General features: G+C 50.4%; 1 pseudogene; it reads right to left on the bottom strand.

Annotated features, from left to right (window-relative positions):
• Positions 1 to 9,528: 9,528 nt before the first annotated feature.
• The window catches only part of LOC131586345 (uncharacterized), a 982,094-nt pseudogene continuing 970,460 nt past the window's right edge, over positions 9,529 to 21,162 (bottom strand).

Below are 21,162 nucleotides of genomic sequence, written 5' to 3' on the forward strand. Positions count from 1 at the left end.
AACCCCAGCTGGGAGAGGGAGCAGAGCAGGTGAGGCTGTGACATGGGTGTGACACTGACATGTGCCATGGCCCTGGAGCTCACAGCAGATGAGATGGTGCTGAATCCAAGGCTGACTGTGGATCTCTGTCCCTCTCTCTCCTTCCCTTACTTCCAGTTTTCAAAATCTGGATAGCTTGAAGTTGGATGGGTTGGACGAGTTGGCTCAGTCAGTGCTTAGTGAAGTGATTTCCTCTAATTGCATGCAGATTTATGATTTCCCGAGTACCTCATTCTCTAAAGTTTGCAGCTGAAGGTTTGTTCCCCCCTCCTGAGAAGTTTGTTGTTTTCTCCCATGCACTGCCCGAGGGGATCGAGGTACCTCAGGTCCCTTTCCAGCAGGGCCCGAGCGAGCTTGGGGCACAGCACAGGGAGCTGCAATGCTGAGCCAGCCCTGGCTGGGTTGGAGGAAGCAGAAAGGCCAAGCCCTGAGCCCAGGCCTGGCACAGCAGGGCCTGTCCCTCACGGGTGGCTCGGGGCTCTTTGTGGGGCAGTGGGATGTGAGGGGCAGCAAGGACAAATGCCATAAACCTGCAAGCCCTGCCAGCCTCCTCAGGGAGGGCCGAGGGAGGAGCAAAGACCTTCCTGGGGCTGTGCCCTGCGCCAGGAGGGATTGTGCCAGTGGAGTTGACCCTAAATTTCTTCTCCCAGGCAGCTTTAGGACATGGAACGTGGAGAAGCCAGAGCCAACTCTCAGCTTTCCACAGTCCTCCAGTAGAATCCTGTGTGGGGAGCAGCCTGGGAGCAGGGTTTGTGTGTCAGGGGAGGGGAATTCAGAGCCCTTTTCTCCCCCATGGCCTGAGGGTCTGCATTTTCAATGGCCCTGCAGCTGCCAAAGGGGCCTTTTTCACCCAGCCTAGAACAGTTCTGCTGATAGCCTGTCCTAAACCCGTTTTTCCTGCAAATGTGCCTATGAAGCCTCATTTTTTGCAGCCCCAGGTCTTGTGTGCATGCAGGTGTTGCCATTTAATTCAATAAAATGCAATATTAAGATAGTAGCAAACGTTAACAGTTAGCATTAGTTGACATTAGTAGTAGTTATGCTAAGGTTCGGTAGGCCGCATGTAACCTGCAGATGAACTGTATAGCAGATATTGCAATGTAAGCAGTGTAACTAGGAGATAATCTAAGGAATGTAGATGTTGGCAGAATTTAAAGGTTAAAGAGATAATCGTACCAAGTAGTGAAAGTTTGTGATGATGAAGAAATCATGTAGAAAACATATAAAACCCCTGTGATTTTTCTGTGAAATGGGGCTCTGTCTTTGGACGCTAGTCCACAGGCTCCCGGGCCCTCAATAAAGCACCGCATAAATGACTTCGGTTGTTTGTGTTTTCTTCGGATCGGGCAACAGTTTTCTGGCGACCGCGGCAGGACTCCGAAGGTGGCTGGGGCGGTTCGCGTTCTGATCCACTCCACGCCGGCACCGAGTGATTCTCGGGGAGTCATCGGTTCGTGCCCGACCCCCGCACCTGGCGGACGACTGCAAAAGGTAAGCCCGAAGGTGCTTTATTTTTCTGGTTCTGGTTTGGGTGCCTGCTCATAAGACGAGGCGGCGATCCTCGCAGGGTTGGGCTAAGACGTCTGGTTGGTCTGGGAAGCCTAGGCGCCGGCTGTCAGACGCGGCGAAAGCTGCGCAGGTCCGGCACTTGCCCCTCGCGGCGTCGAGAAGCGGCAAGTTGGATTGGTCTGGTATTTATTTGGTATTTAATCCCTTTTATTTGCTGTATGTGGTTTGCTTAAATTTGTGTAAATATTGATTGTGGTTTTGTATATTGCTGCTTATTGGTTGATATGATAGTGTGTTGTTGAATTATTGTTTAGGTGTCTGTAAGTCGTTGCTGCTAAAAGTTAAACTACCTCAGTATTGGAGAGATTGTGTGTGAGTGTGTGGTATGATAGATTTTGTTGGGCTGTCAGTATTGATTGTGTTTTTTATTGTTTCGTATATTGCTGTATACTGGCTGTTGTTACTGGGTACTGAGTTTTTGTACGGCTGTAAGTAAGGTTTAAAATGGCATTTAAGGCACTTAAATTTATGGTTCAGTCTGATAAGTCTGTGGTTCAATCTGATAAAGGTATCCCAGAAAATACCCCGCTGGGATGTTTACTAAAGAGGTGGAAAAGTGAAGGGTTTTTCCAGGAGATGAGTAAAGATAAAATGATTGATTATTGTAATCATTGGTGGCCTGAATATAAGCGAGAGGGGCCGTCATGGCCAGAGAATGGTACTGTGGACTTTGACACCATAAATTCGTTAATGCGCTATTTGGAGGACAGTGAAAAATGGGATGAAATACAGTATTTAGACTTGTTTCATTTACTGCGTTGTAAAAAGGAGTGGCAAACCGAGTGCGGAATAATGGTGCTGGAGATGAAAGAATCTGAGTGCGGGGGGGAGAAGTGTTGTAAAAAGGAATCTAAATGTGTGCAGTGTTTAGCTTTAAAATCCCGGACAGAAGAAGATTTGTCTTTACTGGTGTCACCAGGCGCGCCTTCCACTGCACCCCTCCCTTCTGCTTCACCCCTTCCTACCGCTTCACCCCTCCCTTCTGCCTCACTTCATCCCTCACTGTATCCACCGTTACCTGAAAGTAGTTCGGAGGAGGAGGATGGGGAGGATGAGGAGGCGACAAACATTACAGTGGCACCCGAGAATGCTAAAAAGGTTGCTATACGTCTTCCAATCCCTTCCCCGCGAAATACTCCCCTCGCGGCACGAACCAGACAGGGACGTAAAAATCATGGGGGACCCCAGTTTATCGCCCCTTTAAGGCAAGCGGTGGGACCCCAAAAAGAGAAAGTGGTTGTAAAAGTACCTTTCTCTCCAGGAGATTTGGTGATTTGGAAGCAGTCAGCAGGTAATTACCGTGAGAATCCTGAAAAGGTGGCACGGGTGGTTAAGATGATTGTTAGAACTCAGAACCCGGACTGGAATGACATGCAGGTTTTATTAGATACCCTAATGGATTCCACGGAGAAAGAGATGGTGTTGCGGGCAATGAAAGAGCGTGCTCGGGAAATGATTAGACTGTATTGAGCTGGGGGAACTGTGAGTGACTTGGTTCCGAGTGATGATCCGGGATGGGACCCGAACAAGGTTGAAGGGATGGAATCTATCAGGGCGTACCAGGAGTTGTTGGTGGAAGGAATCAGGACCGGGATGCCTAAAACACTAAATTGGTCAAGGTTGTATTTGGTCAAGCAGGATAAGAATGAATCTCCTTCGGCATTTTTAGGACGCCTTAAGGAGACTGCTAGTCGCTTCACTGATTTAGATATCAACAGTGAAGCAGGAAAGTTGCAGCTTGCTTTAATCTTTTTGGGTCAGGCACAGGAAGATATACGTAAGAAACTGCAGAAATTAGAAGGTCAGGATACTCGGGATTTGGATAAAATACTAGAAGTGGCTTGGAAGGTTTATAATAACAGAGAGAAAGAAACGGCCAAGAAACAGCAGGCGAATCTATTAGCTATAATGCAGCAAGCCGGTAATAGGGGAGGAGGCAGAGGTGGTTTTGGGCGCGGTTGTGGCTCTGGACGTGGCAGGGCAGGATTCCAGAATGTCAATTTCGGGGGACGGGGGATAACCCCTCCTGGTCCCCAACAAGGAGGAATTGCTCCTAATCAATGTGTGTTCTGTCGTCAGATAGGACATTGGAAAAATGAGTGCCCAATGAAAGCTGGACTGGGAGGAATGCCAGTGAATGGATCAACAGGTTACTCCGTGACTCCGGAAGGTGGCGCCCAAGCATTTGTGTTGGGGAATTATCAGAATCAAAGCTGACTAGACCAGGACTTAAAGGTCAGGATTGATATTGATGGGAAAGAACAAGAATTTATTGTGGATACAGGGGCAACACATTCAGTTTTAAACAAAAGGTTGGGACCTATTAGTGATACTACCATACAGGTGGTGGGAGCAATGGGACAATTAGAAGAAAGACCCTTCTTACAACCATTAAATTTGAGATTTGGAGGAAAAGAATTAGACCATCAGTTTTTGTATATGCCCAATTGCCCCAAACCATTGCTTGGCAGAGATTTGTTGTCATCGTTAAATGTCAGAATTATATTCGAAAATGGGAGGGTAAAATTAGAGGTTCCAGGAGAAGAAATTGCTAAATTGTTTGTAATAAAAGAAATTGATCCCTCTCCTATTCCTATTGAAGTAGATCACGCTGTGGTACCTTGGGTATGGGAGTCGGGGAACCCGGGGAAATCAAAAGCTGCTCAGCCGGTGGTAGTAGAATTAAAAGAAGGTGCTCAGCCAGTGAGAATAAAACAATACCCAATCAAATTAGAAGCTAAACAGGGTGTCGCTCCTTTGATAACTCAGTTTTTAGCACAAGGAATTTTGCAGGAATGTGAATCAGACTTTAACACTCCTATTTTTCCAGTTAGAAAACCAAATGGTAAGTATCGGCTAGTGCAGGATTTAAGGGCAATTAATAATATTGTCAAAGACATTCACCCAGTGGTTGCCAATCCGTATACTCTATTAACATCTGTGTCAGAAAAATTTAAATGGTTCTCTGTTATTGATTTGAAAGATGCTTTCTTCTGCATCCCTCTGGCATTGGAAAGTAGGAAATATTTTGCATTTGAATGGGAAAATCCTGACACTGGAAGGAAGAGACAGCTCACCTGGTCTCGACTGCCGCAAGGATTCAAAAACAGCCCTACAATATTTGGAAATCAATTAGCAAAGGAATTAGAAGAATGGAAGACTGCTGAGGTAAGAGAGTTACCCTCCTCTTATGTTGTTCTCCAGTATGTGGATGATATCTTTTTGGCAACAACAGAAAAAGGATTGTGCCTGAAATTGACTATTGCTTTGTTGAATATGTTGGGCCAGGCTGGCTACCGAGTGTCAAAAGAAAAAGCACAGCTGATAAAAGAGAGTGTAATATATTTGGGATGTGAAATCACCCAAGGCCAGAGACGATTGGGAGTCAATCGAGTGGAAGCTATTTGTGCTATTCCCCTTCCCAGGAACCATCAGGAACTAAGGTCTTTTCTGGGAATGGTGGGATGGTGCAGGCTGTGGATTCTGAATTTTGGACTTCTAGCCAAACCATTATATGAAGCTCTGAAAGAACCGCAGTTGAGCTGGGATCGACCGAGGAAAAAGGCCTTTGAAGACTTGAAACAAGCCTTGAGAGAAGCTCCGGCCTTAGGCCTTCCCAATTTAAATAAAGACTTTCAGTTGTACGTAAATGAAAGACAGAAACTGGCACTGGGAGTGCTAGCTCAGAGACTTGGTTCATGGAAATGCCCGGTAGGGTATTTTTCGAAACAACTAGATACGGTAAGTGCTGGCTGGCCGTCATGCTTGCGGGCAGTTACGGCCACAGTGATCCTCATCCAGGAAGCCAGGAAATTAACTTTGGGCAGGAAAATAGAGGTATTTGTGCCTCACATGGTACTGGCAGTCCTGGAACAAAAGGGGGGTCACTGGCTTTCATCCAGCAGGATGCTGCAATACCAAGCAATCCTGAGAGAACAAGATGATGTGGATCTAAAAATGACTAATCATGTTAACCCAGCAGAATTTCTCCGCAGTGAGCAGGAAGAAGGAGAATTGGCACATGACTGCATGGAAGTGATTGAACAAGTGTATGCCAGCCGAATGGATTTGAAAGATGTTCCAATGGAAGATCCGGATTGGGAACTGTTTACCGACGGGTCCAGCTTCGTAGAAAATGGTACCAGGTATGCGGGATATGCAGTGGTAACAGTTACCACTGTAGTGGAAGCAAAGGCCTTGGTCCCTGGAACGTCAGCTCAGCGAGCTGAGATCATTGGACTCACTAGAGCCCTAATATTAAGTTCCGGAAAGAAAGTGAATATATGGACTGATTCTAAATATGCTTTCGGGGTTGTGCATATTCATGGTGCCCTGTGGAAAGAACGAGGGTTATTGAACTTTCAGGGAACTACCATCAAATATAGAACTGAAATTCTAGCCTTGCTAGATGCAGTACACCAACCTGAAAAGGTTGCAATAATGCATGTGAGAGGTCACCAGAAGGAAGAAGGAAAAATATATCGAGGAAACAGATTGGCTGATGTCACAGCACGAGAAGTGGCCAGAGAAGTGTGGACCCAAATGGCCCTGATACCCACTAAGGTGAGTCCTGTAACTCCACATTTGACTCAAGAACCGAAGTATTCCCCAGATGATGAAAAACTAGCGTCACTGCTGAGAGCACAGAAGAATGCAACTGGATGGTATGTAACAGCCATGGGACAAGTTGTGGTTCCCACCCGAATTATGAGAGCCATCTTAGAGACTGAACATAATAAATGCCATTGGGGAGCAGAAGCATTGGTAAAATTTCTAAAGAAAGAAGTAATTTCTAACCAGATGTTAACATTGGCAAAACGGGTGAATGCCACGTGTCCAACTTGTTTAAAGAATAATCCAATAGTTAGGAAGCAGATCCAGTTGGGAAAATTAGAGGTGGGACCAGAACCAGGAGATTTGCACGTGCAGGGTGATCAGACAATATTTAGTTATATCATGTCACTAAGCAAAACTCTTAATGCTTTAAGGGGAACCTTGCAGTAGAACCGACCTTTACCACTGGAAAATCCGGTGCATGACATTCAACCAGGAGACCAAGTCTATGTGAAGAATTGGTCCACCCACCCCTTGAAAGAGACATGGGACGGGCCCCGCTAAGTGATCTTGACAACTTACACTGCAGTAAAGGTCGAAGGAATCGACTCATGGATCCACTACACCCGAGTCAAGAAAGTCCCTGTACAATGGGAGACTCAGATAGTCTCTCCAACTCGGGTGATCTTTCGCAAAAAGTAGCCTTTTTGATTGTATTGTTGCTGGTAGTAACGAAACCAATTCCTGTTAACAGCTCTACTGTGGTTGCAGTTACCGAACCAGTGGTTGGTGTTATGGAAAGAATGGATGTGAACCTGACCCATAACCAGAAAACTGAAGTCCAGAATGTGCAAGCAACCTGGAAGGAAGGTGCTGATTATCCAGAAGCAAATATTGTCACAGTTTGGGGTAAGGATGCACAAAAGACCAGGCCTAGAGAGCTGAGAGATACAGAAGTAGCTGTACATCAAAGTCACGAACAAGAGAATTTAGTAGTAGGATTGATTAGAGATTTTGGAAAAGTCCAAAATGTGTCTCGAATTACAGCATGCTTGCCCCTCCCACAAGCAGCAGGAGAACCAATTCCGTGGGGAATAATTCCCATTCCATTACTACCTGAGACGACAGACAACACATCTACAGTATGTCAAAAGACTGTCCAAAAGGTAATTGTCCGACCTGAGGAAGATTGTATGAAACTGCCCAATAGCAAATTTACCCGCATAAGAGGGTTTAACAATGTAGGGTGGTGTCAGTATAATGAGTTGCAAGATTGCCAAAATATCACAAGCCAGACTACACAGTGGGATGAGTGGAAAACCGTATGGGGTCCGAGTTTATTAGAACATTATAGTTATATTGGAGCAGTGGACTGGTGTATACAATGGACAGGAAGTAAAAATCAAACCCCGGAAGAAGTCTATAGAACAAGGACCTCTACAAGAGACATTAAAGCAGCTAAAGAAAATTGGAATTGTACTAAAGTCATTACATGTGATACCCCTGGAAGCCAGATTAGCCTGGCTCCTCTTAGAGTACTACTTAAGTGGGGATGTGAATGCAGGAAATTTAATCATACAATTACAGGAGAAGCATCCGGCAACAGTGGAATCAGACGAGCGGTAAGTTGTAGAGTTACTACTGTCAAAAGTCCAGGGAATTTAGTCTGGGTAATGGGACATGGACAATGGACTACGCATATTCCTATAGATGGGCCTGTGACACAAATCACTCTGGGAGTCCCGACCCTCTGCCCCCTGTGGAAACAATCGAAATTAAAACCTAAACGAAAGAAAAGAGAAGTAGATGAATTTGCTGAATTAGAAGATGAATGGCATGAACCTGATGGTGGAGTTAAATTTGGGTGGGCTTTAGAATCACTATTTGCACCTATAGCCTCCTATAGGAACAGAGAGATGCTATACAAATTGCTAGGGCAGACTGAGAGATTGGCAGCAGCCACTAAGAAAGGATTTAAAGACATGAATCTGCAATTACAAGCCACATCCCGAATGACTTTACAGAACAGTATGGCACTGGATATGCTATTGTTAAAAGAGCATGGAGTGTGTCAGTATCTAAAAAGAAAAATTGACCATTGCTGCATCCATATTCCAAACGTGACCATTGAAGTAGAAAAAGACATTTCTCAATTGGAAATGACTGAATCCAAAACAAAAGAAATTGAAAAAGAAGCACAACATAATTGGATCGGAGCAATATTTGAGTCTTTAGGACTTCAGGTTTCTGGATGGGTTTCGTCAGTGATACAGTATATTTTGTTATTTGCAGTCTTGTTACTAATCATTTGGTTAGCCTATAAGTGTGTTTTAGGAGTCGTCGAAAAGGAAACAAGACGCACCAGAAGAGTGATAAAAGCCTTGGCAAGAACCAATGAGATACGTCTCAATGAAAGACGCCGACCTCCCCCGAAATATGAAGATGTCGTTGGGCAAGATAATCCAGCATTTGAGAGAACCCACGAGGACTAAGGGTTGAGCATTCTTGCAGAAGATTGAAGAATGCTCAAAAGGGGGGAAATTGTTGCCATTTAATTCAATAAAATGCAATATTAAGATAGTAGCAAACGTTAACAGTTAGCATTAGTTGACATTAGTAGTAGTCATGCTAAGGCTTGGTAGGCCGCATGTAACCTGCAGATGAACTGTATAGCAGATATTGCAATGTAAGCAGTGTAACTAGGAGATAATCTAAGGAATGTACCTGTTGGCAGAATTTAAAGGTTAAAGAGATAATCGTACCAAGTAGTGAAAGTTTGTGATGATGAAGAAAGCATGTAGAAAACATATAAAAACCCTGTGATTTTTCTGTGAAATGGGGCTCTGTCTTTGGACGCTAGTCCACAGGCTCCCGGGCCCTCAATAAAGCACCGCATAAACGACTTCGGTTGTTTGTGTTTTCTTCGGATCGGGCAACAGTACTGAGTTGGATTCAGTGACATTGAGTGGTTTTGAGGTGAAAGATCGAACCCTCTTGTCTCTTTGAGTGCCAAGAAATGGAGACAACTACACCAAATAACCCCACAACCCCCAAATACTCCCAAGTATCTCCCAGATTCCCTTGAAGCACTAGTAAAATGTGAGGTTTTAGATGCCTTTGATGAATTTATTGATTTTTACCACTATTTCTCTGTTCTAAATAGAGAAAGATGAATCAAAAGATAATTGAAACCAAAATAAAATGATCTCCAGCCCAGTGTGTGCCCAACACAGATCACTGGGAACGTGGGTCATCAGGGCTCTGCCCAACGTGGGTCCTCCCATGGGGGATGGAGCTGGGGCAGCGCACGAAGCTCTTCCTGCACTTGGGGCACTCACAGGGCTTCCCTTACCGGTGCCTCTGTTGGTGTTGGGTCAAGTGAGATCTCTGGGTGAAGCTCTTCCCACACTGGGGACACTCGTAGGGCCTCTCCCCAGTGTGGATGCGCCGGTGGGTGATGAGGTGGGAGTTTCGCTTGAAGCCCTTCCTGCACTCGGGGCAGCGGAAGGGCCTCTCATCTGTGTGAATCCGCTCGTGCCTGAGGAGAGTGGAGCTCCTCTGAAACCTCTTCCCACACTGAGGACACTCGTAGGGCCTCTCCCCAGTGTGGATCATCTGGTGGATGATCAGTTTGGACCTCCGGCTGAAGGTCATCCCACACTCCCGACACTCATAGGGACGTTCCCCAGTGTGGATCCTCTGGTGGCAGATCAGGCTGGAGCTGTGGCTGAAGCTCTTCCCACACTGGGGACACTCGTAGGGCCTCTCCCCAGTGTGGATGCGCCGGTGGGTGATGAGGTAGGAGTTTCGCTTGAAGCCCTCCCCACAGTCAGGGCAGTGGAAGGGCCTCTCATCCGTGTGAATCTGCTGGTGCTTGAGGAGATTGGAGCTGCTGTGAAACCTCTTCCCACACTCAGGACACTCGTAGGGCCTCTCCCCAGTGTGGATGCACTGGTGGATGATGAGCTGGGAGTTGAAGCTGAAGCCCTTCCCACATTCCCCACACTCGTAGGGCCATTCCCCAGTGTGGATCATCTGGTGGCAGATCAGGCTGTTGCTCTGGCTGAAGCTCTTCCCACACTCCAAACACTTGTAGGGCTTCTCCCCATCCTGAAGCTGCTCATGGACCACCAGCTCAGAGCCCTGGCTGGATCTCTGGCCGCCTTCCCGGCACAGGGTGGGTCTTTCCTCCTCAGAGCACCCTGGGATGGGTTTGGAGCCCCTCCTCCTGCGGGATCTCTGGGACTTTTCCTCCCCATTGTATTCCTGCACTGTGGTACCGCTGAAAACGGCCTCTTCCATGAGGTTCTGCTGTGGGGATTTCTCCTCCCTGGTCTCCATCCTCAGCTCCTTGTCTGGGGGAGGAAGGACAAGGAGAGGATGGGATTTGCCTCCGTGCCAGAGGGAAGGGGAAGGAGATCCCCCCAGTGCGTCCCCGGCAGGACGGCGTCGGCAGCGGGGTTGTCCTGCAGCCGGGGGCCATGCTGGGCTGGGAGATGGAGCAGGAGAGAGGGGGAAAGGGGCACTGACTTCCTCCTCACCTGCCTGGGTGTCCTGGGGCATCTTCCTCTTCCTCACAGCCTCCTTTTCCATCCAGCCAAGGTTTGGGAATGGGAAATCCTGGTTTGGGGAAATACAAGGGATGAGCACATTGAGTTGATGTCCCACATTGTCCACACATTGATGTCCCTCTGCCAAAGTCCATCTCTAGATGTCACCGAACATCTGGCGTCTATAAAAAGCTCCCAAACTCCAAGATTCAGCTCTGAAAATGCCTCCCAGGAGTTCCCCATCTCTCCTCTCTCCCCTTTGGTGTTGAGGGGTTCCCCCTGTCCCAGCTGCTGGTGGTCACGCTTGCACTGGGGTACCCTGTCTGCTCTGTCCCTGCCCTCCCCAGGCTGCTGGAAGTGCCAGGAATCCAAAAAGTTCCCCGTTTTTATCTCCTCACTTAAGGATGCTGGGACCTCCCAATATCATCCCAAGGGGCATTTTGTGCTCAGCTTTGGAGTTCTTCATTCTCCAAACATCACCCTCAAAAAAACCCCAACCCAGGAACCCCCCAGGGTATCAGGGCTGAGCTCCCCCACCCTGGTCACCTGTGGGATGGGAGGGTGATGATCCCACGGGTGGGGGGCTCTGAATTCAGGGAGTGCTCAACCTCTTGGTTCCTTCTACTTTCCCTGATCTTCATCTATTCCTCCTCTTCCTCCTGCTCCTCCTCCCTAACTCCACCTTCTTCTTCTACTTCCATCCCCTCTCTCCTTCTTCTTCATCCCTCCTCTTCCATCCCTCCTCCTCCTCCCCCAGGAGCAGTGACACCCTCGGTGCCCCGTTCCCAAACCCCTCACAGCCCACGGCAGGAGCGGGGATGGAGCCGGGACAGGTCGGGATGGGCAGCGCGGGGCTCTCCGCTGCTCCCACCCGCTGGGGACGGGGGGAACCCGGCCCGGGGAAAAGGAGAGGGAAACTGGGAAAATTGGGGGCTGCAGATCCAACCTGGGGCTGGCTGGGGACCCTGGCTGGGGACTGCCAGCCCTTGGGGCTGCTCTGGGGAGATGCGGGAGGGGGAACACAGAGAGGGCTGGGGGATCCCAGGAGTGGCAGCACTGGCAGGGACTGGTTTGTACTGGGATCATCCTGGCAGTGGCTGAGATTGCACTGGCTGTGTACTGACATCATACTGGGATCATACTTGGAGCAGCTGGGCCCATGCCAGGAGAGATTGTGATCACACTGAGGGAAACTGGGATCATACTGGGATCATACTGGGATGATACTGGCAGTGAACAGAAGCCTGCAGGGGGCAACTGAGAACAGGTTGAGGGCAAATGGGATATACTGGGAGTTACCAGGATCATGCTGAGGCTGACTGGGAGCACCTGTGAGCAACTGGGGTCATGCCAGGAGCAACTGGCAGGAACTGGGAGTTCCTGGGTGCATGCAGGGGCTAACTGGAAGTAACAGGACTTATACTGGGATGAACTGGGATTCTGCTGGAGGTGAATACGATCATACTGGCAGGGAGTCCAACTCCACTGAGGCTGACTGGGAGTGGTTGTGAGCAAATGGGATCATGCTGGAAGGAATTGGGAGGGACTGGGAATATGCCCTGCGCTCCCCAGAACCCCAGCATCGCCCCCCATGGGTCCCATGTGTCCCCCAGACCTTTCAGGATCCCCGAGTGCCCCCTCAGCGCCCGTTCGGGACCCCCCAAAGCGTCCCTGGATCCCTGAATGCTCCCGACCCCACAGATTCCCCTTCCAGCCACTGCTGGGAATTCATCTCCCATCATCCCACAACACAGTTCCGCGCCCAAACCTCCTGCCGTGCCCCGCGCCCTAAAGAGCCCGGTTACAGCTCCCCAGGTTCCCCCCAAGTGCTCCCGAGCCGTATACATTCACCCCCAGCACCTGCAGCACGGCTCGGACGCAAAAGTTTTGTCCAAGCGCTTCCCCGCACCGCCAAACGCGCCTTCCGAGCCACTTCCGGGACTACAGCTCCCATCATGCTCCGCGGCGCCCATAGAGCGCTATTCCAGCCGGGACTGCATCTCCCATCATGCCCCGCGCCTCACCGGAATCCATTGGAGCTGCGCCTTCAACTCCCGTGATGCTCCGCGGCCCCATTAAACCGTATTATACCGGCGCCTACAACTCCCATCATCCCCCGCGCCCCATAGATTCCCTGTTACAGCCCCCCAAGTGCCCGCCCGGACCCCGAAGGGCCCCCAGATTCCCCTCCCTGACCTCCAAGTGCCCCCCTGGACCCCCAAGTGCTTCCCCGGATCCCGAATTGTCCCACAGAATCCCTAAGTGCCCCTTCAAGTGCCCACCCGGCTCCCCCAAGTGTCCTCCAGACCCCCAGGTTCTCTCTAAATTCCCTCCCCAGACCCAAAACTGCCCCAAATGTTCCCCAGAAAAGTCCCCATGGACCCCAAAGTTGCTCCTTTTACACTGTCTGAGAAAAATTTAAAAAATATGACCAAAGGACTAAAAATAATAATTAGCATAAAGAGGGAGAAATAGTGGTCAATTAATTAATGAAGGGAATTGTGTTACTTTGAACCAAGGACAGATACTATTTTTAGTCGCTAAAAATTTATCAATTCTGTTATAGAAATATAAAAATTAGGTTATAAAAATACAGAATTATTATAAAAAGTAAAATTTTATTTTTATTAATTAATTAGATTTTAATTATAAAGAAAAGTTGATAAATGTTCTCAATGTTTTGGGATGTCAGTCCCAGGTAGGCAATGTCAGACATGCTGAGGCTCGGGGTGAGGAGCAGGTTGTCCAAACAGGGGAAGCCTGCAAGGGGCTCATTCTTCTCTGTGACCAGACCTCCCAAGGAGATTTTCAGCATCAAGATCACTTGGGGAATGCTTCTGTCACCTCTTCTCTCAACTAAAAAATAAAAAAAAATATCTCCTTGATTGTAAAAAAAAAAAAAAAGTGGTGGATTTTCAAATCTTCCTCCTTAACAGAACTCCAAACTGACTCCAAGCAGCTGCACAAGCCTTGGACTTGAAGACAATGGAAGGAAGAGAAAGAGCCCCCGAGGCTTTCTGTATTTTAATGAACCCCAGGCTGGATTTGGGGCTGAGTCCAGGACCCTCAGGCACTGAGAGAAGGTTGAAGGAGCTGCTCAAGGAGTCAGAAGCAAAACTCCAAGTCCCTTGGAGCATCCCTGGGCCCCACTGACTGCCGGCTCCTGGCACACTCAGCCATGGCATGGTCCAGTCTCACGCTGGGACACCTCCTGCACCAAAATTCTACCCTGGCAGGGACTTTTCTTTCTTCTCCCCTCCAGGCTGAACCTGCCAAGCTGCACTTTGGGGAGGTTTCCTTCTCTTGCCACTGCCCAGGAAAGCTGTGTCTCCTGCTGTTCACAAACAGAGAAGGGCTGCTGGGGGATGTGGGGGTTGGAGGCTGCCTGGGGTACAGTGACCATGAAATCATCGAGTTTTGAAATATTCTGTGAAAGAAGGAGGGGCATCAACAAAACTCCTACACTGGACTTAGGAATAACAGACTTCAGCCGACTAAGGATACAGATTTGGGGAGTACCAAATCAGATAGTGATTTTTTTAAGGGCAACAGCCTTTTAAATCAAAGCATTCCGGGAAGGATGGACACACTTCAAGAAAGAAATCTTGAAGGAGCAGGAACAGCCTGAACTTCTCTGATGAAAAATGAGCTAGTGAGGAAAATGATTGGCCTGAGTGGGCAAGGAGCTTTTGGAGGAACTCAAGGAAAATATGAGGATGAATCACCTTTGGACAGAGGGGCAGGGAAATCAGGAAATGTTTAAGGATGTCATTAGGTCATGCAGAAAGAAAAGGAGAGAGGTGAAAGCTCAATTAGAACTTAACCTGGATCCCTCTATGAAGGATAATAAAAATGTTTTTATAAATACATTAATGGCAAAAGGAAGGCTATGGACAACCTCCATTCCTTAGGGGAGATATGGTTACCAAAGATGAGGAAAAGGCTGAGGTACTCAACACGTTCTTTGCCTCAATATTTAATAAAACATAAACATGAAATTTTAAATATTTAATAAAGATTAAATAAATAAAACCACCTTTTCAATATTAAGACAGGTTTTCCTCAGGACAAGTGTTCTCCTGAGCTGGTAGATGGGGACAGGGAGCAGAACAGCCCCCTGTAATCCAGGAGGAAGCAGTCAGAGACCTGCTGAGCCACTCTGATGCTCACAGGTGGATGGGATGGGATGGGATCCATGCTAGGGGGATGAGGGAGCTGGTGGATGAGCTCCCCAAGCTGCTCTCCATCATTTCTCCTCATCAGTCCTGGCTCACTGGGGAGGTCCCAGAGGACTGGAGGTGCCAGTGTGAGCCCATCCCCAAGAAGGGCTGGCAGGAGGCTCTGGGGAACTGCAGGCCTGTCAGCCTGAGCTCGGTGCCTGGTGAGGTTTTGGAACAGATCCCCTTGAGTGCCATCCCATGGCACCTCCAGGATGGCCCAGGGCTCAGACCCAGCCAGCGTGGCTTTAGGAGGGGCAGGTCCTGCCTGACCAACCTGATCTCCTTTTATAACCAGCTGACCCGCCTGGTGGGTGTGGGAAAGGCTCTGGATGTGTCGAGCTGGACTTCAGCAAGGCCTTGGACACGGAGAGCCACAGCATTCCCTGGAAAAGCTGCAGCCCACGGCTTGGACAGGAGCACTCTTTGCTGGCTGCAGAACTGGCTGGAGGCCGGGCCCAGAGAGTGGTGGGGATGGTGCTGCATCCAGCGGGTGTCCGGTCCCTGGTGGTGTCCCCAGGGATCTGTGCTGGGCCCAGTCCTGGTTAATATCTTCACTGAGGGTCTGGCTGAGGGGGTCGAGTCCAGCACTCACAAATTGCAGATGACACCAAGCTGGCTGCGAGTGGGGATCTGCTGGAGGGCAGGACAAGGAGACACAGCCTTAAGCTGCACCAGGGCAGGTTTAGGCTGGACAATAGGAAGGAGTTCTTCCCAGAAAGGCTGATTGGGAATTGGAATGGGCTGGCCAGGGGGGAGGTGGCAGAGTCACTGTCCCTCTCTAGTGGTCTGGGGGAGTGACATCAATCTCTGCTTAATAACTGATTTTGCTTTAAAACAATTGCTTCAGAATTTCTTCCTGTTACACCCTGAGTGTGGTGGTTTTGTATTAGTTGATATTTGGTGAGGAGGGAAGAAGCCACCCATGCAAATGATTTTTCTAGGAGGTGGCTGCTAAGAGCTTCCTCTGTGCTTAGCAAAACCAATAGCTGGCTGGCTCTGAGAATTGACAACCTATGAAACCATTTAGAAGCTGTATCCTCCTGTGTGAAATCCCCATTTTAAAGACAGGCAAGGCCAGGAAAGCTCTCTGTTGTTTCCAGCTGTGAAGAGTTAACTGGGTGCTGGTCAGGCCGGCCCTGCTCCAGCCTGGCCTGCACCGAGCCGGGCTCCGCCAGGCCCCGGGAGCGGCTCTGGGCTGGGCCAGGCCCCTTCACCACGGCCCGTGCGGCCCCAGCGGCTGCCGGGCACAGGGAGGGGAAGCCATCGGCCCGCAGCTGGAATTGAAGGGAGCAGGGGCCTGGGACCAGCCATGGGGGCAGAACAGCCACGACTGTTCTGGCCGGGCCCCCTGAGATCTTGGCACAGCCCCAGCGCTGCCTGAAATCCATCACCGTGACTGCTTTGGCCACTGCCCGGCAGAAACCATCATGAGCATCTGCAGGTGTGGGTGAGATATTAACTCTTTCTGTGCACAGATGAGACCTGCAGACCTCGATCCTCCCCTTGGGTGAGAGGAAAGGACAGAGTGGGAGACTAATGCCACAAGTATGGTAGGCTACACCTGTCTTCATATGTCATTGAATTAGAGAAAAACTCTCTCCAGGGCAAATTATGCAACACTGTGCCTCACAATCCATCAACCTTAATTAAAGTGAGAGGTAGGTCTTAATTACAATCCAATTAGAGCAAATCAACTTTGTGTGAATGGCAAGAAGAATTTGCTTGTCAACAGATGAATATGTCCCACTCAAGAATGAACAAAATCTGCCTTTACTTGGAAGAAAGTAGACATGGAGCAATGCAGTATTTGGGTTTTATCCAGTGATAAATGGGGCAAGAAGCTGTAACAACTCATCTGTTTTGCAGAACACAAGTACTGATACAGCCAACAGTGCACCCACATTGAAGGGATCTTCAGGACATTCCTTTATTTTTTAGAAAGGAATGGGCAGTAAAACGCTGGCATTTATCTGAACTGGAAGCCATGTTCCTCTCCTGTTTCTCCTTGAGCACACTGTTCTCTGCAGACTTCACTGTGCAGCCCATCAATCCTCTCTTGGCCAACAGCTAAATGGCACAACTACCAAAACACAGGTGCCAGCATCATCACCCCAGCATTATTCCAGCACTGCTCTGCTGGTGCACAGGAGCACAGAATGGCTTGGCTTGGAAGGGACATTTAAAGGCCATCTAGTGCAGTGAGCATGGACAACTTTAGATCAGGTTGCTCAGAGCAGGAGCTTGAATGTCAGCAGGGATGGATGCCCACCTCTCTGGGCAACCTGTTCCAGGGTTTCAAAACCCCCAGTGTAAAAAATGTGAGTTTCTTTCTTATATCTAGTCTGAGGCTATTGTCTTTTAGATTGATAACATTCCCCCTCAGTCTTATCACAACAGGCCCTACTAAAAATTCTGTCCTGTCTTTTTTACAAGCCCCCTTAAAGTACTGAAAGGTAGCAATCAGGTCTCTGTGGAGCCTTCTCTCTTCCAGGCTGAACACCCCCAGCTATCCCAGCCTGTCTCCAAAGCAGAGGGGCTCCAGCCCTCAGAGCGTTTTGTCCCTCCTCTGGACCAGCTCCAACAGGACCATGTCCTTCCTGTGCTGGGCACCCAGAGGTGGATGCAGTACTCCAGGTGGGCTCGCAGCAGAGCAGAGGGGTGGTGGAATCACCTCCTTCAAGCTGCTGGGCACCCTCCTTTGGATGCACATGGCTGGCTCATGTCCAGCCTCTCACCTTGCAGCAGCCACAAGTCCTTCTCAGCAGGGCTGCTCTCCATCCCTTCATCCCCCAGCCTGTGAGATCAGCTGGGCTGGGACCCTGTCATAGCCCTTGGACAGAGCTGCAGGGCAGGATGAGCTCCCTAGTGAAGAAGGCAGATCCCACTCCCCACACAATTCCACCCTGGCCATGAGGTCACAGCAGCCTGTGGGGTGACAGCAGGCTGAGGTGACAGCAGGCTCTGAGGTCACAGAGGTCCCAGAGCCACGTGGTTGCACAGCACCACAAGGACCGAGCAGTCAGTCCTTGACCACGACTGTTGTGGCAGCAGCGGCGGCGGCAGCAGCGGTGCTGACATTGGGACAGCGGTGTCAGGACAGTGGTGGCAGTAAGATCTGCAGGACTGGCAGTGGGCAAGGCACCATGGCCTTTGCTCTGCGCCTCCTCCTCCTGCTCCTCCTGGCAGTGGCCCTGCCTGACAGGGCTGCCCAGGCTGCTCCATGGCGAGCAGGGCGAGCAGGTGAGCCCGCGGCCTCGGTCCCCTTTCCAGGGACAGTGCTCCCTTCACCCTGGGAAGCATTGGGGATGGTTTTCCCCAGGACTGAAGGGAGGGTTTCCTCTGTGGGAGGGAGAGAGGCCTCAGGGGCCCTGGGCTGGTCCTGCTGCCCCTCCAGAGATGTTGCACGGGGCCTGCAAAGAGGGTGGAGAGTGACCAGAGCCAGCCCAGAGCTCCCCAGGCCCCTCTGCAGCTTTGGCCATGTCCATTGACATCTGGCTCCCACAGCCTTACCCAATCACCTTGCAGTGCCCAGTTCCCTAAGGCAGAAGGGGGTCCCAGCACACCATGGAATGATTCTGATCTATGCTCCCTTCCAGATGAGGGCGGTAGGAAGATTTCTCAGGCAGCTTGGCTTCATGATGATTTTCTGCCTCTGGAGCCCCATGCAGGTATGTTCTCACTGTCCCAACAAGGAATAATCATTGACAACCTGTCAGGAACCAGGTGACAGAAGCTTCTGTGGCTGTTGAGTTACAGGTGTGTCTGCAGCGAGGATGTTTCAAGCTCCTTTGCTGGTTGCTGCACACAAGCCCAGCTCCCATCACAGGGGTGAGTGGTGTGTCCCTGCTGATCCCACAGGCTGAGGCCTGGTTCTGTGGGATCCATTCATCTGAAATGGAAATACTTTCTGTTAAGGTTCTCTTAAAGGGAGGAACAAACCTACAGAAGACAAGATGCTGAGTGAACTGGATAGACACCATGGTGGGTCCATGTCCCTCAGCCTTCTCCTGAGACTCAGCAGCTGGGGGCTTTCCCTGCACATCTGGACACGCTGTGCCCAGCATGGCAGGAAGGGATCCATGTCAGCCTCACTGCCCCACTGCTGCTTTCACGGCCTGCAGGGCTGTTTTCCAGCCTGGCCTGGCTGCAGCTTCTCCCCAGCCTCTGCAGGAAGGCATTTGGCATCAGCTGACAGGGAGCCCAAACTGCACCGTGGTCCATGCACACCCTGAGATCCCCTGCAATTTCCCAGTCTTGGGGTAGATGTGGAATGGCAGCTCTTTGGAGGAGGGAGGGCCCTGGCCTGGCTCCAAAGTTTTGATGGCTTCCTCAACCTTATCCATGACTTTGACAAGTATTGCCTCTTGAACATGCCACCTTCCTGTTGGGGAACAGCCCCACCTGATCCAGCTGTGGCTCTTCCTTTCTCCAGAGATGAACCCAAAGGCTGTGCTGAACGCAGCGTTTCCCGGAGGAAGCAGTGGCTCATGGGCAGCCTCTGCTGCAGGAAGGGATGCCATGCCAGGCACAGTCACAGTTCCAGGAGGTAATTGCTGTGTCTCTGGGCCTGAGCCCTGCTGAGGCTTGAGCTGCCATCTCTGCTGCTTGGCCGTGTGAGCACAGTGCAGAGGAATTATCCTGAGCAGGCTCAGGTCACTTGGCTACTGAGCAGTCTTGCTGGGGTCCCTCCATGGGAGACACGTCCCAAAACCTGGCAGCTGCTGCAAGGGGTGCCCATGGTGGGGAATGGGCTGAGGGGGAGGGTAAAGCTCCAGTGTGTCCTGACAGGGCCTGGCTCTGTCCCCTTGGGCTGGGGGAGCTGTCCCAGCTGAAGGAGAGAGGGCAGGAGGGAGGTTCCGTTACCTGTGGCACTGAATGCTGCGGTTTGGCCCAAGGCCTTGGGGTTTCCTCTGTGGGAGGGAGAGCCCATGGGCCCTGGGCTGGTCCCACTGCCCCACCAGGGATGTTGCACAGGGGCTGCAAAGAGGGTGTTGAGAGTGACCAAAGCCAGCCCAGAGCTCCCCAAGCCCCTCTGCAGCTTTGGCCATGTCCATTGACATCTGGCTCCCACAGCCTTACCCAAACCCTTTGCAGTGTCCAGTTCCCTAAAGCAGAAGGGGATCCCAGCACACCATGGAATGGTTCTGATCTGTGCTCCTTTGTAGACAAGCGTGGTAGGAAGATTTCTCCAGCAGCTTGGCTTCATGAAGATTTTCTGCCTCTGGAGCCCCATGCAGGTATGTTCTCACTGTCCCAACAAGGAATAATCATTGACAACCTGGCAGGAACCAGGTGACAGAAGCTTCTGTGGCTGTTGAGTTACAGGTGTGTCTGCAGCAAGGACATTTCAAGCTCCTTTGCTGGTTGCTGCACGCAAGCCCAGCTCCCATCACAGGGGTGAGTGGTGTGTCCCTGCTGATCCCACAGGCTTGAGCCCTGGTTCTGTGGGATCCGTTCATCTGAAATGGAAATACTTTCTGTTAAGGTTCTCTTAAAGGGAGGAACAAACCTACAGAAGACAAGATGCTGAGTGATCTGGATAGACGCCATGGTGGGTCCATGTCCCTCAGCCTTCTCCTGAGACTCAGCAGCCGGGGGATTTCTCTGCACATCTGGACACGCCATGCCCAGCACAGCAGGAAGGGATCCATGTCAGCCTCACTGCCCCACTGCTGCTTTCATGGCCTGCAGGGCTGTTTCCCAGCCTGGCCTGGCTGCAGCTTCTCCCCAGCCTCGCCAGGAAGGCATTTGGCATCAGCTGACAGGGGGCCCAAACTGCAGCACAGGCCATGCACACTTAGAGATCGCTTGCAATTTCCCAGTCTCAGGGTCGATCTGGTGTAGGGGCTGTTTGGAGGAGGGAGGGCCCTGGCCAGCCCAAATAACCTGGCCTTTCTCCTGATCCTTATCCATGACTTTGACAAACATTGCCTCTTGAACATGCCACCTCCCCAATGGGGAATGGTTCTGTCTGATCCAGCTGTGGCTCTTCCTTTCTCCAGATATGAACCCAAAGGCTGTGCTGAAGGCAGCGTTTCCCGGAGGAAGCAGTGGCTCATGGGCAGCCTCTGCTGCAGGAAGGGAGGCCATGCCAGGCACAGTCCCAGGAGGTAATTGCTGTGTCTCTAGGCCTGAGCCCTGCTGAGGCTTGAGCTGCCATCTCTGCTGCTTGGCAGTGCCTGCCTTTCAGGGATTTTGCACAGAGCATGGAAAAGGTGTTGAGAATGTCC

The sequence above is a fragment of the Poecile atricapillus genome, chromosome 19 (genome assembly GCF_030490865.1).
Source record: "Poecile atricapillus isolate bPoeAtr1 chromosome 19, bPoeAtr1.hap1, whole genome shotgun sequence".
Classification (NCBI taxonomy): Eukaryota; Metazoa; Chordata; class Aves; order Passeriformes; family Paridae; genus Poecile; species Poecile atricapillus.